This window comes from Canis aureus, chromosome 19, assembly GCF_053574225.1.
Source record: "Canis aureus isolate CA01 chromosome 19, VMU_Caureus_v.1.0, whole genome shotgun sequence".
Classification (NCBI taxonomy): domain Eukaryota; kingdom Metazoa; phylum Chordata; class Mammalia; order Carnivora; family Canidae; genus Canis; species Canis aureus.
Window position 1 is genome coordinate 11,475,598 of NC_135629.1, and position 13,497 is coordinate 11,489,094.

Sequence of the window (13,497 nt, forward strand, 5' to 3'; positions counted from 1 at the left end):
TCCAAGATGATCTAGAGGGGAAAGGCAGTAATAACCCCGTATAAACGGCTTCCCTGAATAAAGTCCAAGGGTGAGACAGTGGGTTCCACACTCCAGTGTGAAGAAGGAATCAGAGAACATAAATGTCCATGTCACCTATGGAAGCCGGTGGGATTCTGGAGGGTTTCATCCAGCTCCACTGATTCATTGAGAATTAGGGAGCCTTAAATTACTTTTATTCAGGAAAGTGATGAATAGCATTATCCCCATTGAGTTCCTAGGTATTTCAAATGGCTCGAGGGCAGCTCAGTGCTTCTTTTATCTCTAAGGGGAAATAGCAGTATCTTTTTTTTCAAAGATTTTATTTATTTATTCATGATAGACATAGAGAGATAGAGAGAGAGGCAGAGACACAGGCAGAGGGAGAAGCAGGCTCCATGCTGGGAGCCCGATGTGGGACTTGATCCTGGGTCTCCAGGATCACGCCTTGGGCTGAAGGCAGGCACTGAACCACTGAGCCACCCAGGGATCCCCCAAAATAGCAGTATCTAAAGGAGGGTAGGCCTAAGTATATCTCATGGTAAGGTTCCTCAGGCATGAACCCACAGATGGGAAGAGTATCCTCTGTACAGGGATGATGATCAAGGACTGAGGCCACACCCAACCACCACCACTGCTCTGAGGTCATTGTCCATATGTCACTGGAAATCTAGGAAAATATGGGAAGCAGAGAGACTTTTGCCTGCTTGACATCAGGTTCTATCACCCAGTGAAATGGGACCCAAACTAGGAGTATATAAGTTTATTAATTCAAAAATAATTTTTTGCACACCTGAATTTTTGGCCGGATACTTCCTTCCACCCACCACAGCTGGATAATCATCCTATTATCAATGTAACCCTCCCACCTCCTCCTGTCTTCTTCAGGAAAAATGAAACCAGGGTCAGAACCCACCTACTACTCAGAATGTGGAGGGGCACAGGGGTGAGAGAAAAACAGAATCTGGAATATGTTAGGAAGGGAAATCCCCAAGTTTTAAACATACTGGAGAGATGAGAAGCAAAGATGTGGAAACTCAAGTTGCCTTTACAATCAAGTGCAATATTATGTGCTGACAGGAACATTTCTGATGTCCCACTCTGGAAAGTAGGCCATTGGGATGATTTCCCCCAGGGAATGAAATCTATTTAAAATGGGAATCTGAACGCTACAATTATAGCTCAATTGTCTATGTAACAGCAAAAGCCTCAGACAAGGGCAAGCTATGAATTGGGCCCAGGAAACATGTTTTTCACACCCTCATCCACCCTGGGAAATAATCCATAGAACGTGAATTTGCATTGGGGTCAGTCTCAGTTGATTCTGGGCTTTAGATGCATTTTATCTGAATGGACAAATGTTAAGAGTCCCATGGTGGTGTTTTATTACATCCAGAGAGTCATTTGAATATGGGACATAAAGAAGACAGAATTTAGAACTAAGTGATGTGAGGAAGATCAGAAATTAAGTGGATTAATAAAGTAAAATGGGACTCTTCTGTGCCTAAACCAGACACATGCATGGCTAACCACAAAAGTGGCTCTTAAACCTATTAGTTCAACAGGTATTTGCCTGCCTCCTTCTTGTGTTCTTACCTTTCCTTCAGGGTTCTAGCAACCATGAATAATCAGATTACCAAGCTCTTATGGGAAGATGATATGTTCCAAAGATGATCCATGTCATGTACTCCTCTTATGAGACATAAGACGTGTATCCCTTATGAGACATAAGGCCTGTATTTCCTCTTCTTGGATCTGGGTGGGGATTAGGATTGCGACAGCCAACAGAGTTTGGTGGAAATGATGCTATGCTTTTTCCTCAAGCATAGCCTTAGGCCCAATATCATTTCCACTTGTCTCTCTCAGTTTTACTCTTAGGATGCTTGCCCCTTAGCAGCCAGCAGCCATACTTTGAGGAAGCACAACCTAGCCCACAGGTAGGGATATAGATATGCTCACATGGAGTAGAACTTTGGTCTCTAGCCAGAAGATTACCAGCTAAGTCAATGAATGAGGCTTCAGATGATTCCAAGGTTCAGTCATTGAGCTGCTCCAGCTGATAACAAAAGTAAAGCAGAGTTGAGCTTTCTGCCCCTAACCTTGCCTAAGTTACAGATTCATGGGCATAATAAATGTAGCTTGTTTTGAGCCATTAAGTTGCAGAGTAGGTTGTATACTGCTTATAGGTAATTGTTACTGATGAATATGTTTCAAGTGCAACTATAGATTGGAATTTGCCCCCCCAAACAACACCCCTACCAATTCATATGTTTAAGTCCTAACACTCAGTGTGAAAGCATTTAGAGGTGGGCCTTTTGTAGATAATTAGGACTAGAGGAGATTATGAGGGCAAAGCCTCATAATGGGATCAGTGTCCTTATAAGAAGAGGAAATGACACCAGCGTGCTCTCTCTCTGCCATGTGAGGATACTGCATGAAGGTAGCCATGTGCAAGCCAGGAAGAAGACTCTCACCAGGAGAAAGTGGGCCAGCACCTTTATCTTGTACTTCTCACTTTCCTAAACTATGAGAAATAAATTCCTGTTGTGTAAAGCATATGTTCTGTGAAATTTTGTTATGGCAGCACATGCCAACAAATACAAATGCCAATATTACTCAAGCACAAAATAATCGAATGATTCCTGGGCCATCAAGAAATGATCCTAATTTTGCTTCACCGGTAATTGGAGTTATCTATGGCCTCTCTGATCCCTATCCCAGGTAACCCAGAGTAAATGAATGCTGTTATTTGAGTTGGATATTAAAGTAATATTATACATTTTATGTAACAACAAAGGCTCTAGACTCAGCCCAGGTTACAAATAAGTATATCAATTTTCAAAAGGAAGGGAAATATAATGGCGAAATATCAGTTTCATTATTAAACACTTTTACACTCTGAGAAGTAGCTTGGTTTCATGAAGAGTAGCATATCTATAGCAAGAAAAAAACTGGGTTGAAGTATTCAGATTGTCATTTTTTAGCTGAGGGAGGCACTTAATTTCTCCAGACCTTAGTTTCCTTAAGTGAAAAACTGGGCTGAGAATAATGTCTCCTTAGCAAAGTTCTGTGAAGATTCAATTAAGTGGGTTAATAGAGGGAAAGTGCTCAAAATTATTACATGAATGAGAGTCATGAATGGCAGTTTTTTTAATGATTTTTTAAAAAAAGGACTAATGTTAAAAATAGTCATCTAAATCTTAACATTAATCAGAGGTCCATTTTTCACTAGGGAAAATTAAAAACTATTTCATTAACTTACATTCAGAGGTATTACATGAAACTTATTTTCCATATACTGAAAATCATCTTACTAATTTATACTTGGACAGCTATAATTTTGAATTCTCCTGGCTTCTCAGGGTTTTATTGGCTGATGTGGGTCTTTTAGCCAAAACATAAGCTATAGGAAACCAGAGCTGGCAGCTGCAATATTATAATTTTGACGTTTGAAAAGTCCAACTGGTTCTGAGGTTGGACTTTTCTGAGGTATTTTTCTTAGCATTTTAATGTCAATGAGTTAATGGCTTCATGACAGGAGCAAGGTAAAGTCAGGAAGAGGAATCTTAGATGTGCAGTCTTTTCCTAGGGAGACAGGAAAGAACACTGTGGCTGGCACCTTTATGTTCCTGCTTAAAGCCTACCATGCCTGAATTACATAAGGTTACAGGGAGCACCCCGGCCATTCCAGGAAGAATGAGAAAGATTTTTCATGATGCTTTCTGATGCACTTTACGCAGGTGCTATCAAATGGAACTATCCACTTATATATCATATTCATATAATATATGGATCCATATTAACTTAGAGTTATCTCCACCCAGGGTTTGATCTTGTATAACTTCCACTGGCATAGTAAGGATTCCCTCACTCCTTGGAAATGCTGCAAAGGCTCTCCCAGGGGAAGACTGTGAGACCTCTTTCTGAAGAAAGGACCACACCAAGCTGTTCTTTTCTTAGCTGCAAAGGTCCTGAATCATCTTAAATTTGCATTTGGGCACCTGTTCAGACCCCACCTCTGTCACATGTCAGCTAGGTAAGCTTGGGACAGCTACTTAACTTAAAATCTGAAGATAAAAGAAATTCTGAATTATTGAACCACTGTTAAGATGAATTAGGATAATTCATGCAAAATGCTAATTCCTGACCCATAAAAGCCCTAAAAATAGGCAGCACTAGTATCAATAAATAACTACTGTTGTAACAAAACAAAGCATTAATTTATACAATTTGTTCTCCATTCTATATATGTTTATTAATGTTTACTAACTACATGTAAAGCAAGTGCAAAGCAACTTCTGTGAAATTAAAACAAACATAAAACGACAACGAAACTCTTGTAGGCTCTGCCTCAGTTTTACCAAAAGTAAAGGAAACAGGAGAGTTGGAGTCTCAGTGTGATTTATGCAGCCCTGACATGTCCACTGTCTCTTGTCTTATGCCTTGTGACCATGTTGCCAAGAGAATCACAGAGTGAGAAAGTTGCCATAGCTGTGCCTGGGAAAGAAATTTTGGGCAGAATCAGTATAATCCAGTGAGGCTGGTCACATAGAGGTGGTGGGTAGGGAATGGGGTCTGCAAAGAGGTGCCTTGCAGTAACCTAAAATTAAGGTCCTCTTATAAAACAGGAAATTCACTAAGGCATCTCAATGCAAATACCAAAGCTCTAAGTTAAATATGACCAGGTTAAATCTGAATGGAAAAATGTTAAAATGTCGTGTCACTACAAAGGAGGCTTAGTCATCAATAGAAACAAAGAAAAGAGATTGCTGAGACAAATGTTGGCAATACCCATCAAAGAACTCACAAGTGCCTCTCTAGTACACACCCCTCACATCCCTACTGTTGGGTTCATACATGGGGATCAGGTGGCTTGATGTCATCCAATGCTCCAGTTCTGCAGTGCGTGCCTTTTGTTCTCATTGCATACTCACTAGATAGCTTCAGAAATCTGGCGTCCCCTACTATTGTTTTAAGGATCAACTGTACTAGTCACACCAATTTGAATGAAGGTGGCATTGATGATTTTATTTCTCTCTACAAATGAATGAACTAACCATCTAATTTTTATATCTGTCTCATGAAAGAGTCACTGCCTCCCAGTTTATGCAACAGGGAACATCTGGCCCTAGTTCAGTAAGATCTAGAAGATAAGTAAGCCTGAGAGCATATGGTCTTTCAAGCCTGAGAATCTAATCCTTTCATGTAGCTAAATTATCCATTGCATGTGACTTCTTCAGGTGGTATGCCAGCTTCCCTTGCTAGTGCCTAATAGCACTATGAGACTTCTTCATAATTCTGAGGAATTATCAAAACAGATAACCATTATGACTAGGTAATATTTTGTGTCCATTTTGATGCTAGTTTGATAAAGTATTAGCAAGTATTGATTTCTTAGTCTTATTTTATCCTTTAATGTCTTAAAATCACAGATAAAGAGCTAAGACAGAACTTCTTAGTGATTTCTGCCTCCCAGGAAACATCTGGAGGCATTTTTTTTTAATTTTTTTTAAATCTATTTATGATAGGCACGTACTGAGAGAGAGAGAGAGAGAGAGGCAGAGACACAGGCAGAGGGAGAGGCAGGCTCCATGCACCGGGAGCCCGACGTGGGATTCGATCCCGGGTCTCCAGGATCGCGCCCTGGGCCAAAGGCAGGCGCCAAACCGCTGTGCCACCCAGGGATCCCCTGGAGGCATTTTTATTGTTACAACCAGGGGAAAGGGCACTACTGGCATCTACTGGGTAGAGGTTAGGGATACTGCTAAACCTCCTACAATACAGAGAACAAATCTCGGTCTCCCCATCCCCACCACCCCCCAAGAATGAGCTGACTCAATAGTCCTTAAGTTGAGAAACCCTTAGTTAGGAGAAAATGTGTTTCCTTTTTTCTTCTCCATCTAATACTGCACTTGTGTTTCAAAGGAACAGGAACTAACATCTCTTGAATGTTTTGCTTTCACATCTACTCTTAATTTTCACAACACCCTTTGAACTATTGATCAGTATCCCTATTTTACACATATGGAGAATAAGGATCAGAAACGTTGAATAACTTCCCTAAGCTCCACAAAAACAGACCCAGGTCTGTCTGATACAGTAGATATCCTCAAACAAAGCAAAGTTTCACTGAAAAGGACTCTGGAGAATAATATTAAGTGCTTATGTCTTATGGTAAGTATTCCACTGAGTGAGTGGCACATTGGGCAAAAGGTCTCACTGGCTCCTTTAATCATGGTCTGTACTTACATCAAAGTCAGGCTCACTCTGGATTTAGGTTGTACCACACAGTGATTTATATTAATTAATAAATTCTGCAAATAAGACGGCCCTATAGGACTTTCAGGGGAGTCCTGAGAGCAGCATTCAAGAACTTCAGAACACACTCTGAAAAATCAATTATCCTTACTGTAATGTACAGAAATAGTAATGGGGCACTGACTGCCATAGGCAAACCAACCAAGAAAACTCTGATGAGGAAAGAAGTGAAACATCACACATTGGCATATCAGAGACAATAGCTGGGCTTCACCACTTAGTAAATTCAGGACTGATCATTTTTCTTTGACCAAAATTCTCAAAATTTAGCTTTCACCAGAGTTACCTGCAAAGTTTATTAAAGAGGCAGATTCCAGAAAATACCATTCAGTAAGAATCTGCAATATATACAAGTTCTGATGCAAGAGACCCTTCTAATTACTGCTTTAAGCCAACCTATATTGAAAGTAATCTAGAGTGAGCCTCTATCTTCAACTCATTTTTGTCCCTCCCTAGGATTTTGCATTAGTATTATATATTTTTGTATGTGATATGCTAAAATTATTTCTTCATAGAAAAGAGACAAAAATATAATAAAAACAGTAGCAAACTAAATTCAACAATACATTAAAGTGAGATTCAACTCAAGAATGCAAGGATGCTTTAACATCCATAAACCAATCAACATGATATACCACTAATGAACCAAAGGATAGAAAATCATATAATCATCTACATGAATGCAACAGCCCCCCATCATTTGACAAAATTCAACATCCTTTAATGATAAAAAACTCTCAACAAAATGGATACAGAGGGATCATACCTCAACAAAATAAGGCTATATATGACAAACCCACACCTAACACCTTACTCAATGATGAAGAACTGAAAGATTTTCCTTTAAGATCAGAAATAATACAAAGATATTCACTCTAAACACTTCTATTTAACATAATATAGGAAGTCCTAGCCACAGCAATTAGATAAGAAAAAGAAATAAAAGGCATCCAAATTGAAAAGGAAGAAGTAAAACTGTCACTATTTGCAGATGACATCATAGTATACAGAAAACCCTGAAGACTCCTCAAAAAATGAAATAGAACTAATAAATACAGTAAATTTGCAGGATACAAATTAACATACAGAGGTCTGTTGCACTGCAGCTACACATTAATAGCAAACTATCAGAAAGAGAAATTAAGAAAACATTTCCACTTCCATTGTATTAAAAAGAATAAAATACCTATGAATAAATTTAACCAAAGAGGTGAAAGACCTGTACTCCAAAAGTTGTAAAACACTGATAAAAGAAATTGAAGATGACACAAGCAGATGAAAAGATATTTCATGCTCATAGGTTAGAAGAATTGATATTGTAAAATGTCCACACTACCCAAAGCAATCTATAGATTCAGTGCAATCCTAGCAAAAAAACAGTATCATTTTTCACAAAATGAGAACAAATAGTGCTAAAATTTTTGTGGAACCACAAAAGACCCCAAACAGCAAAACCAATCAAAACCAAACTTGAGAAAGAAGAACAAACCTGGAGGTATCACATTCCCAGATTTCAAGACATACTGCAAAGCTGTAATAATCAAAATCAAAAGAGTATGGTACTGGCACAAAGACAGACACAACAGAACAGAGTCCAGAAATAAATTCACACTTATATGGTCAATTAATCTACTACACAGGACTCAAGAACATAAAATGGAAACAGTCTATTCAATAAATGATACGAGGATAACTGGACAACTACATGCAACAGAATGAACTGGACACTTTCTTATACCTCATACAAAAATAAACTCAGGATTACAAACTTAAATGTAATACCTAAAATCATAAAATTCCTAGAAGAAAACATAGTAAGTTCTGTGATGCCAATCTAAGCAACATTTTCTTTTCAATCTATCTCCTCAAGCAAGGGCAACAAAAGCAAAAGTCAACAGATGGAAGTACATCAAACTAAAAAACCTTATGCACAGCAAATGAAAGAAACCATCAACAAAATAAAGAGACACTGAATGGAAGAAGATGCTTGCAAATGATATATCCAATAAGGTGTTGATATCCAAAATATATAAAGAACTCACAAAATGCAAGGACAAAAAAACTGATTAAAAAATGGGCAGAGGATCTAAATAAACATTTTTTTCTTAAAGAATATATAAAGATGGCCAATAGACCCATGAAAAGATGCTCAATATCACTAATCATCAGGGAAATGCAAATCAAAATCACAATGAGATATTACCTCACACTTGTCAGAATGGCTAAAATAAATTAAAAAAAAATAAGAGGTGTTGGTGAGGATGTGAAAAAAAGGAACCTTCATAAACTGTTGGTGGGAATGTAAATTGATGCAACCACTGTGGAAAAACAATATGGAGATTCTTCAAAAAAAAAAAAAACTACCATATGATCCTTTAATTCTAATATTGGGTATATACCCTAAGAAAATGGAAACACTAATTTGAAAAGATTTATGTACCACTATGTTCATTGCAGCATTATTCACAATAGCTAAGCTAAGATATGGAAGCAAGCTAAGGGCTTATCAATAGATGAGTCTAAAAATAAGATGTGGTATGTGTGTGTTTTGAGGAGGAAAAGCTAAGATAGACATTCTTGAAGAAGGTGGAAAAGAGGCAAGAAGGGGACACACACACACACACACGGGGGATATTCTATAGCAAGACAAAAAGAATGAAACGTTGCCATTTTTGGCAAATGGATATGCCTACAGGTTATTATGCTAAGTGAGATTAAGTCAGAGAAAGACAAATGCTGTATGGTTACACTTACAGGTGGAATCTTTAACACAAAACAAACAAATAGAACAAAAACCAGCTTCTAGATACAGAGAAGAAACTAGTGGTTGCCAGAAAGGAGGTAGGGGAAGGTGGCTGGGGGATAAGCAAAACAAGTGAAGGGGATTAAAAGGTACAAAGTTCCAGTTATAAAATAAACAACTCACTAGGATGTAATGTATAGTAGAGGGAATATAGTCAATGATAATGAAATAACTTTCAGTGGTGATACAGGTTAACTAGATATATTTTTACATTTCATAATATATAAATATAATGAATCACTCTCTTATATACCTGAAAGTAATTTATATGTCAATTATAATCCAATATAAAATAGTATTAGCAACTGCTTTGAGTTCAAAGTATACATGAAAGCTTTTGCTAGAAGCTTCATTTAGAATAACTTATTAATACTCACCCCAGACAGTCTCACTAACCCCATGCTATTGCTGAGGAAACTAAGTCAGTCACTCAAGGCACACAATAAGGAGTGAAGAGCTGGGCTTAGCTCATTACTAAAATGAAGTATTGTTTTTGAGAAATTTCTAGACTAGTTGAGAGATAAATATGCATACAACTATAGATAGGAAGGATGAAGACCTGAAGTAAAAGCTTTCTTTTACTATAGACCCGCTATGCTCTGGAAATTCAGAGAATCAAAAGAATATCCAGTAAAGGAAGGGATCAGGACAGAGGTACTCTTTGAGGTATGCCTTGAGGACTGAGTGTGGTCTTCACAGGCTCACTAAAAGAAGGCAATGTTAATTTGCAAAGGTAGGTGCAAGATAGCTGGGCATCCATTTCATTATTCTTTTTTTTTTAAGACTTTATTTTATTTGGCAGAGGTATATAAGAGAGTGATTCATTATATTTATATAATGGTTTTGCTTTTGATCCATGTGGTAACAACTCTTCTGAGTATGCACTTATCCTGGGGAAACACCAGGAGGGAGAAGAGAATGTGGAAACAGATGACACCCCTGGCTTCATTGTCCTAATGAAAAACACCACTTTGCAGACTTTATAGGTAATCTGTTTTCTGTACAACAACCCTCAAGTTGAATTCTCTAACGCCTTCCCTGAAATGCTCCTAGGAATTAAAAGCAATTCCCTACTCCCTAGACTCATTTATTTTCTCCAGGTACTGCCTGGCAGCCATCTGTAACTGTAAACAATAGTTCCATTTGGGACAATTAAAATTGATTTTCTATTATGCTAAAAACACTTAATTAGTATTCCTGCCTTTGTCACATTGATGAGTTTTTTAAACACAGCGACTCCTTCTAGTGTCTGGGAGGGGAAGGACATCCTCTGAGTCCAGACTTAACAGTCACATGGCTCCCTTCTTGTCTCCCAACCTTTTCTGGAATGTCTAACTTAGCTTCTCTTCAGAGTAGTAGCTGCTGAAGCCTCTTCCAAGTGTGCTCTAAGCTGGGTAAAAATATTTCCCTCAGTCTCAATTGCTAGCTTTGAAAGAGCTTTATACTTCCTTTCATATCCTTGATTTGACGGAATGATACCTAAAAACACTCTTGCATCAATCCCTCGAATTTTCAAAAGATCCTCCTCTGTTCAAAAACATCCAAATGAAAACAACAACAAATAAATCAATAAACAAGAAAATCCAAGACAAAAAGATACCCCCTCATACAGATGTATATTCACTTCCTCCCATAAAAAGATACTGGAAGTGTTTCTCTTCTTCAGGAATTCAGAAACAAAGAAAACAAAGGATGAGTTATGGTACATTCACATCAAATGCCACATGTTTTACATCATTATGTACAAGACACACATGTGCTTGCTCACACATATACATGCAGACTCATTCTCTCCAACTATTGCATATGAGCTTTAGAGAAGTTGTATCTTTTTGGGAGGAATGGGGGAGAAACTGACCCTCACACTGAAAGGTAATTTACCAACCTCTTAACTTTTTATTACACTTAACTTTTTTAGTAAAATTGAATTTCACATTTTTCAGGTTTGGGCACTGCCTACATCTTCTAACTTTGCTTAACATGAGCTTCTCACAAGAACAAGAGTAAAATGGTTTTTGTGCTGAAAACTGCTGTTCATAGGCCTTTCTGTGGTCACTGATTGGTGCTCTTAATTTCATGGCAATAACTCGTGAGGGTGGAAGCTGGACACACACTGAAGACATGATGCTGATAAGCCTCATTCTCCCCAGGGCCACCTTCTTTCACCTCTGCAGACAGGCACTGATTCCTTTGAAGCCTTATTTAGACATCTCCAGTTTAGCTTCATTAAAAGGTGATTTACAGCAGTTCTAAAACTTGATTGGAAAAATAAAAGTAATTTTTTTTTTTAAGTACCCCTGCTTCCTTTGGTGCTCTGCTACTTTGGCATGAGATGGTGCATCAGTAGGTACGATCATCTTAGGCAAAATGCAGCTGAAGGGATGAAAGTTGACACTTATGATGAATGAGAACACACTAGGTAATGAGGAGGCCACTCAATCTTAATGACAAGAGGTCACAGTGTCATGTGTGTGCCTACCACTGCTCAGCAGCCTCTGAATGTGACCAGGTAGCAAACAGCTTGTTTATCTTTGGAAGGATATGGGAACAGGTTCAGCTATGATTTTATCTTGGCATCGCTTTCAAGTACTGTAGTGAACATCTGCTCTTTTTGCTAAGTTTCTATATGATGGAGACATTAATCAAGGTTTCCTCCATTCCCATCCCTACAGTCAACGAGTGGGCGTGTAACCTAAGCAAGGCCCTTTAGGCTCACTTTTTCTAGAATTTGAAAATAGAGCTCAATGAAATCATGATGAGGGGGAACAGATTTAGTCTGATGGTGGCACCCTAAATGCCAGTCTCTTTCTTTCTGCTATCTGGATCCCCAATAGTTCCCTGGTTTCTGAACTTTCTAAGCTCTGGTTGCCCAGCTTGGATATCATGAGCTAAGTTAGGAACTGGCAAACTTTTTCCTGTAAAGGGCCAGGTAGTGAATTTTTTAAGCTTTGCTGGCTAATGTGTCAGTCACAAGTCCTCCATTGTGCTGTTGTGATGCAAATACAGCCATAGGAAATACATAAACAATTGGGCATGGCTGTGTTCAATAAAACTTTATTTAGGAACACTGAAACTTGAATTTCATAGTTTTCCCATGTCATGAAATACTATTCTTTTGATTTTTTCAACTATTTTTAAATGTAAAAATTCTTAGTGCATGAGCTGTACAAAAACATGTAGCAGAACCAAACTGACCTGTCCCCTAACTATCCCTGACAACCCATCTCCTCCCTATAACTTCCTTTATTTTACCTAATCTAACCTGAGTCCGTTTCTGTTGTCTGCAAGGGAAGAAGACTGACCACAATGGCACTGAATTCATTTGTATCCAAGAGACACTGGCTACAAGGTTCCCCAGCCAACACTATTCAGTTACTTATTTGCTCATTCACGAATTCAATCTGCTTTGAGCACCTTTTATGCTGCAGGGAATGTAACAGGCACTGAGAATACAGCTATAATTTAGGCCAACACCATTTTGCCTTCCTGAGGGAGCTTTCCTGTGTAAATGGTATGGACAACCCTGATGAGAAATAAAGGTGGGGATTTAAAAGAATCACATTGGCTGCACAGGATAGTCCCTGGCGAGCCTGGATGTTCAAAAGGCATATTCAGGGGATAGGAAGGTGGGGAGGGCTGCGGGGAGGAGGAATTACAAAATCCAAGATGGTAAGAGAGAGAGGGTCAGGATGACTGAACTCTGAAATGATTCTTGGAGGGGAAAACAAGTTAAGGTCATCAAAAGAATGTATAGCTCTCATTTAGAGAGACGGAAGAAGAATAAGCAATCAAAGAAAGTCTCAGAAAATCAATGTAAGCAAGATATATTTAACACATTTTTTTTTATTGTGGATTTATTGTGGCTAAAAAAGGAAACAATAAATAGTAGAGATGACACCGGCATTCTTTCATAATTTGTCCAGTATGGATGGAATCATACAAAAAAGTAATCTAGTCTAGCTCTCTTCTTCCAAAATGGTTTGTAATCCATGAGCCCAACTGGGGTTTTGGCTTTTCAAATCCTCCATGATTCCATACGCTTTCCTTTCACCTGATCTTGTTCTTATCCCCTGATAAGCAAGTTCAGGAGGTCTCTCTTAATATTAAGGAAAATCTCTGCAGTTGAACATGTATGCCTGGCCCTACTTGTCATATACTCAGAAGTGAACTGTGGTTGCCTTCTCAGTTAAGGTTTTCTGAAGTGCTACTAAGATTTTGTTAGGTTGGTCTTAAGACCATCATTTCCTGGGCTTAATTAATTTGGGTAAATATTCTTCCCTCCAAAGGGAGAAGAGATTATAGTCCAAGCCCATTATGAAATGGTTTATCAGAGCACAGGTTCAATCTGCCTAATATGG

General features: G+C 38.4%; 1 protein-coding gene and 1 long non-coding RNA gene across 11 annotated transcripts in view; one reads left to right on the forward strand and one right to left on the reverse strand.

Moving 5' to 3' along the window:
• Positions 1-13,497, reverse strand: part of GRM7 (glutamate metabotropic receptor 7) — an 836,468-nt gene that overhangs the window by 201,941 nt on the left and 621,030 nt on the right. The gene's annotated exons all lie outside the window — the stretch shown is intronic.
• The window catches only part of LOC144291177 (uncharacterized), a 28,983-nt gene that overhangs the window by 13,948 nt on the left and 1,538 nt on the right, over positions 1-13,497 (forward strand). The gene's annotated exons all lie outside the window — the stretch shown is intronic.